This window comes from Vidua macroura, chromosome 13, assembly GCF_024509145.1.
Source record: "Vidua macroura isolate BioBank_ID:100142 chromosome 13, ASM2450914v1, whole genome shotgun sequence".
In the NCBI taxonomy this organism is placed as follows: domain Eukaryota; kingdom Metazoa; phylum Chordata; class Aves; order Passeriformes; family Viduidae; genus Vidua; species Vidua macroura.
The window spans coordinates 16,467,619-16,480,459 of record NC_071583.1 but is presented as its reverse complement, the minus strand read 5'-3'; the positions used below and the strand labels follow the sequence as shown (position 1 = coordinate 16,480,459).

Here is a 12,841-nt window from a genome sequence, read left to right as displayed (position 1 = left end):
AACAACAACAACAAAAAAATCATTGTTGTACCCCTCTCCTCAGCTCCAAATATTAGTACCTTTAGGAAGAGGGGCACCAAAGCAGCGTGCCCACTTCAGGAGCAGCCTTGAGCCCTGTTAAACCACTGCTGTGGTTTAATGCCCACACACTACAGGAGTCCTTTGAGAACATGGAATAATTTTTTTCATTTCACAAGCTGTCCCTTCCATCCAGTAAACACTGCTGTTTCTTTTCACTCTTTGGCCAGTTCTTCATTGCTCTGTGCAACCCTGTTTCTGTCCCAGAGCACACTGGAGAAGAGCAGCTCTCCTGCCATGGAGATGAGGAGCTCCTGGCCAAGAGCTGAAGCCTGGTCTCAATTGCACCTTCTGATGAAATGTCCCTTTTGGAGGTCCCATGAAGGAGGAACAAGCATGACCTACACCAGTCAGCAGAAAAGCAGCAGCAGCCAAATCTAGAATACAAGGATTCCTTAGATGGCATGGGGTCAAATTAGCATGATTTGAGCGACCTGCCAAGACATTCATGTTCCCAGAGGGTATTTCAGGTATTTGCAGCAAGACTTGACCTGCACAAGGGCTAGGTTATGCCTGCAAGACTTACTAGTTTCCTTTAGGAAGCATTCAGATTTTACCACAATGCAGTGCATCTCTGCCTGTATTCCTATTCCTTATCTTCACTCTTCCAGAAACCAGACCGGTTACTGGGGCACAGTGTGAGATATGTGGGCTAACAGCAACTGTAGATTCATTTGTGTATAATCCCTTTCTGTTAGAGACAGGTGTGTATAAAAAGCTTCATTCACTGCTATCCTGATCTTGCCAGAACCTCTCATGTGCACAAACCTGTATCTCCCTAAGTGTAAGGAAAGCTGGATTCATAGTAATTGTTCTATGTGTGCTTATTATTCAGACTGTATTAATGAATATTTTAACTGGAGATTAGGCTGAGGTGTGATTTCCACAAGATAAGAAATAGATTTGCCATGCTCTAGTTTATCATTGTAATGGAAGTGTGCCCCACAATACTATACTTCTTAATTCTTTCATTCAAACTCTCTGGATGACATAGGGTTACAAAATCTCACTTTGAGAAAGTTGTGGACTTGCTGGAAGGCCTCCAAAAAATCAGAGGCTTAGAAAACATGGCCTGTGAAGAAAGATTGAGAAAATGGGCTGTTAAACCTTGAGATAGGAGAGCACCAAGGACACGATAATGACTTTCCAATACACAGAGTAGTGCAGCATCTAGGAAAGTAATAACACATGTGGATAGGATAAAGAGTTAGTTTAAATGCAAAAGTTAAGTTGAACACTGAGGGAAGTCTAATGACTTAATGGTCAGGATAGCAAAGCACTGGTATAAGTTATGAGTTTGTGGAGCCTCTTCCCATGGAGAAACTACAAATGGGTCACACAAACACTAGGATTGGCATAGATGGTGATAATAATTCCCTGAGAAATGAAGTATGTCTGGCAACTCCTCTTTTCTGTGACATGACATTTCTAACTGAGTTGTAGTTAAGTATATTTATGCAGAATCATCAATTAAAGGGCCAGAATGAATTTTTACTTGTCCTCCATGGCTGCAAAATCTCCTGAACTGGTTGGGTATTACTTGAAGCTTTAGAACCCAGCTAGTTCTACAGGCTACAAAGCTTGTGATTCATACTGGGAAAGCTAAAAAATATTTCACCATTTCAGACCCCAAATTCTGTCAATTAATTACTGGAGGTGATAGAATCTGATTCTTGCAATGGGAAGAATAAATCTTGCCAAAGTAATGCCATAAGCACTGTCAGCTGGTAAAAAGGGTGACCTTTTTCTACCTTTATAGCAACAGACAGTTACTGTTCCTGACAATGTGCAGACAAGGAAGGTGGGACAACTGAGAATGTGAAGAGGGAACAGCTTTGCTGCAGGCAAGAAAGGTGCAGCTAGAATTAGAAAGAGCTCACACTTTGGTCGATAAAGCCATGTGGAGACATTGTGAAAGATGGCCTGGGGATGGCCTTGAAGGACCTTTGTAACGCAAAATGAACCTTCCACCAGCAGATAGCTGGGTATGAAGGAGGACTAGATGGGAAACTAAAAGACTGGGGGTTGATGGAATATGGAGGAAGATGTGTATTGCTGAGGGAGACAGTTCAGGCCCATCCCTTAGGTTCCCTCCAAGAGAAGGGAAGAGCAGCACACAAATAAAGGGGGTGTACGTATGTGAAGGTGCAATGTAGTGCACCCCATGCTCTCTTCCCTGATTTAACAACATGTATCCCATGTGCAGCTTCAAGACACCAGTAGCTGAATCCTCCTTACAAGAGTGAAAGGGACAGTGGAAAGGGGAAGCTCACATAAACTTCTAAATTCTACCAAATTTCTTATGATCAGGCTGAAGAGCTCATGAAGCCTGGCTGCTTTGGAATGATATCTGCAAAGACCCACTAAGCATATGGATGGTTCAGCTGCAGAGCCAGTGCCTGGTTTATAGCACAGGGAAAGCCTTCAGGCTATGCCCTTGGCAAGGTGGCTGCTGCTTACTGCTGTTCTCTTTTCCACTCAATCTTACAATAAACAACTTCAGAAGGAAGCCTTCCCTTCCCTGGAGCAGAACCCAAAGCAAATTATCCACAGACTTTATATATAAGCTAAAAAGCACTGAGAAGCAAGAATTAAGGTGTGAGACCTATTAGTAAAGCCAAACAACCAAGTTATGAGGATGCCAGGAAAAGCAACTAAGACAACTTCAGTCTCAGTATAAGCACTGTGGGTGCAGAATTCACACTCTATCTAATAGAGGTATGATCACAGTACAGCCCTGGCATTGCTGGCACAGGTACAAGAAAGCACAGCCCCAAGTACCTGATTTTTTGTTGTCTACAGCCGAGACAATTTATAACACAGTGTTTGGACAAAATTTCAGAACATGGCATATTATCTATACTCTTACCTCTTTAGCTCCCTGTCTCTTGAGGAAAGGCATGGCATTAACACACAACTGGAAAAGAACACGTTTTGCTTTACCTTTGTCAAACAAAATATAAAAGCCTGGAGTGCTGCTCCTGCTCCTTTATCAGGTACAACCCAAACCCTGGGAAGAAATCAGGCATCCTTCCACCAACTTCAAAGAAATGCTCTTTCAACCCCCACCCCGTGCCAAGGACGCCGTGCTCCGTGTCACCACACAGCGGCACTCTGCCCACACATTTCCCAGAGGGAAACCTGCAGGTTTTTTCCCCATTACCAAGATACCCACGAGCATTTATGCTCATTGCTGAGCAGGCAGGGCTTTCAGAAACCTCCAGTCACTGAGACACACAACGTGGAACCCGCAGAGATGGTCAAGCACCTGCTTTGACAGCACAAGCATTAGCTGATTACAAGCTGTTAAAAACCAAACACTAGGGAAATCTAATTTTAAATCTGCTGGAAAATCTATTCTTAGGATCTTTTTTCCTTCCACCTTTTTTCTGCACACTTCAATTGCACTTCAACATTCTGACAATACCATTTTGACATCTCGGGTACTTCCACACCACTCTCTCTTCCATAACTCCAGCAGCACCACTTTAAACTCTGGCAGACCATTTATTCTCCATAACTTCCTTAGAGGAAAAGCCCCAAGGACTCCTAAGCAGATGCATATCCACCAAAACACCTCTCTGCTAGACACACATGGATTGATTAAAGGTGACAATAATAGCATGCTGATAGGATTGTGTCAGAGAAACAGGACTGAGTAAGGGGGAGTAACAGAAGAGTAGAAAAGAGTTGGGAAAGAGCTATTTATACAGGCTTTTCTGATAAGGGCTGATTTTTCTCCTTAAGTCCAGGGGCAAATGCAAGACTTAATCTTTATGACCTAAACATTACACACACCTTGCACAGAGGCAAGGTGCAGAGCTTATGTCTGTAATGATGCACATAAAAGAGAGGAAGCCTACGTGACAGGAAAATGTCCTGCTCAGCCTCCCAAGTGACCTTTAGATGGGGCCATGTGCTAATGTAGGTGGGAACTGGCCTGCTAGTGATAAAACACTGTCCACCCCAACACTTTCCCCAGGTTCTTTAAACCACAGATGGATGGGGATTTGCAGATAGCAAATTCAGTATATTTAGCATCCAGTAATACTATGCAGGTGCTCTGAAGTCCACATTGAGCCCTGCCCCTTCTAACTCCCTGTGCTCACTTTCCCCCCCTCACCCAGCTCTTACGGAAGGCCCTATGCGTGGGGACAGAGATGACACAGGGCAGTCTGTAAGCAATGGTGCAAACGTGGCAATCAAGCATGCAACACCTTCAAGCAAAAGGAAGAGAGGTCTCCAAAAGGGTCTTATCAATTTCCAGCTATTTCTAGCCAGTCTCCACCTTTGCAGCTGCCAGTTGTGATGAGCCAGGCTGGCTGCCAGTTACCCAAGCAGAAGAATCCCAGATGCCTACAGAGATCAAAAAGATTATCATGCATGTATGCCATAAATACCAGTGAGTGATTCATCTGGGCGAGGAAACTCCCTCCACAGCCAAACATCTATTTGGAGGCTGGGCCAGCATAATGAATGCATAAATTATCACACAAGATTTTACCTAGGGGGGCTTTGTCTTCCTTTTTCAGCAAAGAAATTCAGTTAGGAAAGCAGTATTCCTACGGAGAGATGATTCTGCTGTACATGAGAAAAATGTACAGCATTTTTGTACAACAATGTACCAAAAACCCTACAACAAAAGAGGTAAGAACACTCATGATGGCTCAAGCCAAGGCTTTCTTTGGAAACTCCTTGTTCTTGTGCAGGGGAAGGCAGTCAACAGCTCTTCCACCTTTGCTACACTTCTCAGACATGTCTCCTCCAAGCTGAGGACAATTTCTCATTCAATCCTATACAGAAGCTGTTACTGGAATTTTCCCATGTCTAGTATACTCCTTCAGCATGCAGCAAGCAGAACCACGTGTTGTGTTCAAGGTGAAAGCACATCAGGCTTTCTAAAACTAAAACAAACAAGCCAACCAAAACAAGACTAAAACCAAACACCACCTCTCTCTCCAGAACTGTGCAACAGTGTTTTCCTGGCTTAGTCTTTTTTTTTACCTCTTAGCTTCTAGTATTTGATTTACCTTTCTCTTAAGCTTGACCTGATGCTTTCACAAGGTTATATGACACAACCCAAAGATCTTTGTCAACTCCGAGCCCATGATTTTAGATGCACAACAATCCCTATTTCTCTGCATACCTCATTTCACATTTATTTACTTGAAATTTCATCCACCATTTCACTGGCAAGCTGCTCAGTTTCAGGATTTTTCAACAATACTTCACTGTTAACCATCATCTTTGCTGCCTTGGAAGTTTTTATTTTAACAGGCTAGGTTGAAGACTTGCTCTCCCCGTTTTCAGGTCATTCCTGAATAGGTTCAACATTAGAAATCCCAGCACTGATGTGTGAAACTCCCTGCATTGTCCCACCTTGTTTCCAATCTCTTTGCCAATTATTTGTACATCTCAGGATGGTCTCTTCTTTGCAGGGTCTGTACATGTTCCCATTAAGTTATTCTGAACTTTGTCAAAACCCTTACAGAAATCTAATACCAGCTCTTTCACTCTTTATCAACATTCTTTACAAAGAACTCCAAGAGGTTTGCAAGACAAGCATCCTGCCTTCATATAAACCACACTGACTTTTCCCAAACTGATTGTCTTTATCTCATTGTCAAACATATTTTTGTCTATTACAGCTTTTACTAGTTTATGTACTACAGATGCCAGGCTTCCAAGCTCTTGGTTTCCTGGGTTCTCCCAAATCCTTTTTTAAAGATTAATGTTACATTTACCCACTCGCCGTACTTCAGGTGCCAAGAAATTTTTAAAAGCAATGTTACACACTGCCTTTGGCAATGCAGCTATTTCATACTTGAGTTCCCCAGACCTCAGGTGAAGCCTTCCAGTCCTGGCAATCTGTTAGCATTCACGGCTGCTCAAATGTTGGATTCTGGATCCAAATCAGAAACCTGTTTCGCCAGCATTTTATGTTCTGTGACGAAGTGGGGGAGCAAGAAGGTGCTATCAACACCCTCAGCAAGCAGCCAGTGGGAGCTCAGAATGAAAGGAAGCCTAGGGAGAGCTGGGTATAAAACCCCACACAATCTTCCTACACAAAACCATGCCCTGTGTGGGAGGGTGGGACTCACTACAAATGTAAGAGGTACAGTGATCACTGCACTCAAGACCACACAGTGGAACTACATGGCATCTACCCAGTTCTGATCTACAACAGGCCTCGTGCTCCCCCATCACAGAGCAGCAGCAGTCACAAAAGGTGTTTCTCCAAATAAGTTAATTGTCCAGCCACTGACCAAATGAAGCATGTTAGTAAGTGGGTGGTTATCTTGGAACAGACACATTACCATTCACCTCAATCCTTACAGCCTGATCCAGATCACATCAGACAGTAGGACCCTGGTGTGGTCTTTGCCAGCCAGCACACCAAGGTGATAATACACATGGACAAAGGTAACATGTTCGATGAAAGAAAAGGGAGAAGTCAAAGGTTGCATTTATTAAGTCTTCATGTTATTATGGGCTGAAAGAGGAGGTGTCACTCCACTGAAAAATGCAGATGGGAAGATGTGCACACTTCAACTGGTGTGCCAAGACAGTTGGGGCAGAGGTTGTGATCAAGACAGAGTTTACTTGCCTTCCCCACCCCTCCATCACCCCCAGATACAGCCATGATCAGGACAGACAGCAGCACAGTCCAATGGTACAAACACAGCCAGTTACCTTCAAGCAGACATTTCATAAATGGGATAGAATAAGGTTAAAAAATAAAAAGTCTTACTGTACTGTACTCCTCTGCCATGAGTGGCACCCTCAGTCTTGCTGACCTCCCAGGAGCACACAGCTGCTCGGGGTCCAAGCCCTAACTTCACCCCCCAAGACTTCCAGGATGAGACTCTTGGGCTGCACAGAACAAGCAGGGGAATGGCACAGACCAAGTGCAAGGCACCTGCAGAAGGATGCACAATAGGTTTTAACTCACACCTCAAAATAGATGTTGTTCTTTGGTTATACTCATGAGTGTTACAAATTTGGGTGCCAAAAGATGGCTGCAGTTAGAGTATTTATTTTATTTCAGCTTGACTGAAAACCCAGTAAAACCTCTAGGTCGCATGAAGACAATTTCAGCAACACAGCTTGTGCTTGAAAAGGAACAGACTTGAGGAGCTGTAGTGTCAAATGAGATTGGGCCCAGGTCTCTGCACTATAATTTAGTTTGCCATCTGCCCAGGACATTCCCACAGGCTGCTGCCTTTGCCCAAGTGCAGGTCTCCAGTGCTGGTGCCCTGTGACCCCTGAGAGAAGGGACCTCTCATGCTGCAGGAGGCCCCTGCATCAAGTTACTCTACTTCCACACCTCTGTAAGACTGCCCTGTCTCCCATCCTTGTCCTCACTGTTAGTGTATTTTGTGAATTCTCCACAAGCCTTTCCTTTTTCACACCAGAAGCTCTGGGAATTCATCATTCTTCCAAAGGAGTCTATTTGCCCCATCTCTCCAACACGTGCACTTCACCTGTATCCCCTTATTCCTCTGTCTAACCACACTTCGTTTCCCCCGTTTCTTTACCAGGGCTTTGATTTCCTCTCTTTCCAAGGACTTCACATGCCATGCATTTCATTGTTTTTAATCTCACTGACAGGATCACAACTGCTGGGAAGTCGTTTTCTCTCTTCTGATCTTAAACAAAATCAGTGGCTTTCTATCCAGAAATCAGTCCTGAATATTACAGCTGATCAGATGCAGCAGCCACTGGCACCTTGTCACAGACAGATAATGCAGAGACAGGCAAGTTCTTACTCTTTTCACCTTGCTTCTCTAACGGGCAGATCAAAAACACTAACTGTGTGACAGAAATGAAAATAAAGAATTTGGGCTTCTCAAGATGTATTCATTAACCAGGTGCTAGGTTTGCCAGGGATTTCAGTGGCTTGGGGTTTGAGATACAGGCTTTGAATTTTGATAACAGTGGTACCATTTCAATTGAGGTAGAATTCAGATTCTACAGATATGAAAAGTGTTCATTAAGAAGAAAAGGGAAGGGAATTAAAAGAAAAATCCTGCAGAAAAATCAATCTACTTTGAAACATTGGCTCAGCCACAGCAGGAAATGAAGTCCTCAGTCTGTTATCCGGCTTTGGACTCTACTATCCCAGGAAGAAAGGAGAGGCCAAGGCATGGAGCACCAGGAGCTCTGTATGCTTTAAGTGCCTATGGATTAATTTGAAATAAAGTAGCTCTGGTTTTGGAAAGTCTTGTGCTAGGCAACATGATTGAATAAAAGAACCTAGTTTTGCAGACTGCTTGAAAGTTGAAGAAAACAGACAAACATGTTTGACAAACCAACCTGTTTTCCTTACAATTATCTCCAGTTCCTGGAGAGTTTCCTCTGGGTTTATCAGAAAGCTAGCAGCATCTGGCTCCTTGGAATTACGTTTCTCTCTTACTTCTGCAGTATTCACTTGGCTAACCTGGGTGGCTTTTAAAGCCTGATGTCTGCTATCCTGCAGGCCACCAGGAGATGGCAAAGGTTCATTTAAAGGAGAGGTGATCAAACACGGAGGGGCAGAGGGGAGCTGACAAACACCAGTCATGCATGTGGGAGCCCATAGAAAATTTCAAACTGTCTTCTAAAGGAAATCAGATGGAGAGCAGGCTTGGTATTCATTTGCAGGAGAACAATTTGTTTTTTTAATCTGGCCCTCCATTCCTATAGCACACCTGTGACGTGATATCCTCCTCCTCATCTGTCTCTGATTCCTGATCCAAGCCTTCCTTCTCCCCACACAATGCTGTACCATCCCACCTTCTCTCCTGGCTCCTACCTATGCCCAGCGAGCCCAGGCACAGGCACTTGCTGTGACTCCTCATTACTGCTCAGAATTTTCCATTGCCCTCTGCAGCCCCCATGGTTATTATACTCTCATTGCCCGGGCAAGTGAGCTCATTCTTCGCTTTTCTGATTTTCTATTGTCTGTTTATTAGATGGGCCCTTTGTGAACTCAGCAGTTCACACTCTCCTGTGGTGCCAAGTGTAAAATTAATATTGACTAAAAAATCTGGGCACTTCTTTCTGGCCAGAAAGGAGACATTTCAAATTAATGGGAATGTTAGAGTGTTTCACACCCACTGCCATCCTTCTGAACCCTCCAACTCTTGCCGCTCATTTCTAACTGTAGGCATTAACTCTTAATGGGCCCTGTGTGTTCCAGGTAGTGTGTGCCTCCCTCAGCCAGCCCAGTGCTCACACCCAGGGCTCGCTGGTCTCCTCCCAGGCAGCCAGCAGAAGTGGTGGTGTGTCAAACAGCTGCCTGGTCCTGCTCACTCCTTCAGAGGCAGGCAAAGCCACTGCCTCTTCCGTTATGGAATATCCCAACAGCCTAATGGGGTTTGGCTGAGGGCTCTGCTGGCACCCAGGGACACAGCCCAAGCCCTGCTGTCCACCTTGCTGCTGCTGAGCTCCCAGGCAGGGCTGGCACAAATGTCTCAGAGCATGGAGATGGTTCTGTGTCCATGGCTTCAGTTCAGCTCTCTGGCTGAGAGGTGACTGCCAGTGACTGAGGGGACAATTACTGACAAATCTGGTAGGCTATTTACCCCCACACAGCAGTTGATACCTGGTCTACAGCTGAGACCACAAGCTTTTTTGCTAAGTATCACCAAATAGCCCCTAAAGAGGTGATAATAACTTCTGCTAGCTCAGAAATTGTTGAGAGAAGAAATTTTCTATCAGCCAAGCACAGGCTGCAACTCCTGGTGGGGACACCCATGCCAAAGAGTCTAGTTCCTGTGTCTCTCTCCAGACATTGCCCTGTTTCCATAGGGAAGTGCCAGGATTTTCTAAGTGGTGTATCCCCCTCAGGCAGTTATGGCCAAGTAATAGATTTGGGGTTTCTACTTGGGGATCAAAACCCCAAAGTGGGTCAAGAAACACAGTCCAGGGAGAAGAGGATTAGAGAGATGCTGAACATGCAGCTACGACTTCAGGCAAAAGGAATCTTGCTCTTGCATTCCTTGAACATCCTAACCCTTTAGAGCCAAGAGCTCTTTGCCAGCCTCTTAAAGCAAACATACATTGCAATTATACCAATGTAACACCATTACCATTATTACCTCTGTGCATCTGCATGGCAAGTGTAAGAACAGACAGTTTGGACTTTATTAATTTCATCCCTTCAGGTTGTGTTGCCAACGTGAATCATTTGAGAAACAAACGTGAATCATCTGAACAACAAACCAACCATTTATTTGTTCCCGTTTTCCTCACTTTCATTAACTGTCCCTACTAAGACCATGCCTGCTACAGAAGACTCCAGTATCACTGCTCTTACTTTCAAAATGAAGATAATACTGAATAAACTTTTGTTCTCCAGTGGAACCAAACTAATGACAGAGGTCTGATGTCAATCTCTTCTGGTTACCTTAGACAAAGTGTAGACTTCTGGCCTGTTATAAATGAAGAAATGCTGGAATATTATTGCACATAGGAGAGAACCAAGGCACAGAGAGGTACTTGTCACATCACATGCCACTGGATAATCAGGAACTGAGCTCCAACCTCCAGCCATGACAAATAAAGAATTTCCTTTTTTTTTTTTAAACAGAAAGAACACATGGTCTCTAATGCTTCACCTGTGGACACTTAAAATAATTGGATCTGGACAGAGTAAAGACAAATGGCAGTTGCTCAGATGAATATAGTGTACTATATGGAGCTATGAAAACTGCCAAAGTACTTGATTTTCAGATTATACCAGCCATAAAAAAATATGGATCACAGAACACTGTCAGGAGAGGACAGCAAATGCTTTCCAAATGAAGTGTCAGATCAGGCACTAACAAAACTGCACCTGCAAAGCAGGGCCATGTGCAGTGAACCCCCTGCCCAGCACAGCCGAGCTGCAGGTGTACAGCCACAGCTCACACACAGCCAGCACAAGGCTTTGCAGCAGCACAGATCCATATGGGATTCTGTCCTTCCCTTCCTACAAAGGTGGAAAATTTCCAAGCGTGCAATTGAGTTCAGGTTTCCTCACACCACAAATAATGGGCAAGACCAACAGTGACAGGTTTTGAAATCCTCATCCTCTGGCTCACAGGAGGATCTATTATAGTGAAGGCACACAGAGATAAAAGCCTTCATGTCCTATGAGGAATTTTCACTTTACTAAACCAAAAATTAAAAACCTTGTCCTCAGAAAAAGACAGCAGGTTCTTCTTTGTCTTGCAAGATCTTTACAAAAAAGGAAAAACCATGCACTCCAACTTCTCCACCTCATTAAGATAACTTAAGAGGTATATTCTGCTCCTGTGTGGTCCTGTACAACCTACAAATCATACTGTCAAATTGGTGGCAGATCAGGTGAGGACAGGCTGGGGAAACAGCTACCCAGGGTGCAGCCCCTTGTGGGCCAAGCAAATCAGCCCTGCTGCACACCTGACAAAAACCTTTCCTTGGTCCTTCGTGTCTATGCTTAAAAGAGAGCAGCTTTGAGAAGACAGGCCCAGCCCTCATGCTAGAAAAAACATGTATGTCAGTCTTCACATTAAATGTGTGAGTAGTCTCCAGGAGCAAGCATCAACCAGAGCAGGAGTGGGAGCTCCTGAAACATGTTGTTTGTATTGAAATAAACCTTACCATATAGCAATTTTCCTTCTTCAGATGAAGCCAAAAAGGTAAGGAACACAGTACCTGTGCTTGGTATGACTATCTCCACTTAATACCAACAGCTGAGACTTCACATTATGTCATTTGCTAACTGATACTTGCCTTAGTTTTTCACAAAATGGCCACAATGATCATTATTATTGTGCTATTTGTCTAATAAAAATGTAAAAGGCATGTTTTACTTAGCAATTGTTTATGACTGTGATGAAGATAAACTTCTTCAATAACCACTCAGTAATGATTAAGGCATGTTAGAGTTTAAAGCTCTAGATTACAATAACCTTTAAAACCAAATTGTTTTCCTTTGCATTGCTGCAGGGCAGAGTAAAGGAGGTTAAGATACCTTAATTGCATTTCCACTCCTAGCATGTTTTTAAATCACTTTTGGACTACTGTTCTGGAGTTTCTAAGGCTTCAGTTGAAAGGATGCCATCTGAACTGCAAAAATGGAAAAAAACCCCAACCAAACTAAGCAAGAAAACATAAGCATTTCCTGAAATTAAATCTCAGGCAACTGGGATATGTCTGACACTCAGCAATGACGCAGTACAGGGGGTTAAACATCCATACAGCAAAGGACAAACTATCTCAGCTGATCCAGAAAGGTATGCCAGGTCATTCCACATCCAAATGGTCCAGGGCCCCAGAGTTTTCACCTTGGCAATCCTGCTTCCATTCTTCAGCATTCTTCAGCAGCTCAGACATTTCTGCGCTGCAGCACAGTGTTGACACCACTCACTGCACATCCACTCACACCTTCTCCCTGTGGATTCACCAACCAGCCAAATTTTACAGGCAATTAAAAGCTATATTCTACAATGGAGGCAGGGATAAGGAGAGGCAGAGCAAAGTGCTCCTCTGATTCCCTGAAGAGATCTTGACAGAGCAAGTTTGTGACAGATACACTGATCTCCGAGTGACACCTTACAAAGTTTTGTGTGTTAATTCAGAGGGCAGAAGTTAATCTGGATGCCACTGGCTGGAGGTAGATGACAGCATTTTTTGTTCTCTAAATGGGAGTGGTTGCTTCAAGCACAAGGGCACCGTATTGGCAAGTCTGTTTCTCACCACAGCTTTAATAAAATGTATGGGATGCACTCACTCTCAATTTGTGGGAAATAGTTTG

General features: G+C 43.9%; 1 protein-coding gene across 2 annotated transcripts in view; it reads right to left on the bottom strand.

The window, feature by feature from the left end:
* Positions 1-12,841, bottom strand: part of LOC128814176 (high mobility group protein HMGI-C-like) — a 50,625-nt gene that overhangs the window by 17,028 nt on the left and 20,756 nt on the right. The window contains exon 2 of one of the 2 annotated variants that reach the window (XR_008439285.1): positions 6,830-6,997. The exons of the other annotated variant lie outside the window; for it this stretch is intronic. The gene's annotated coding sequence lies outside the window, so the exon portion shown is untranslated. The remainder of the gene's footprint in view (positions 1-6,829; positions 6,998-12,841) is intronic. 2 annotated transcript variants of the gene reach the window in all.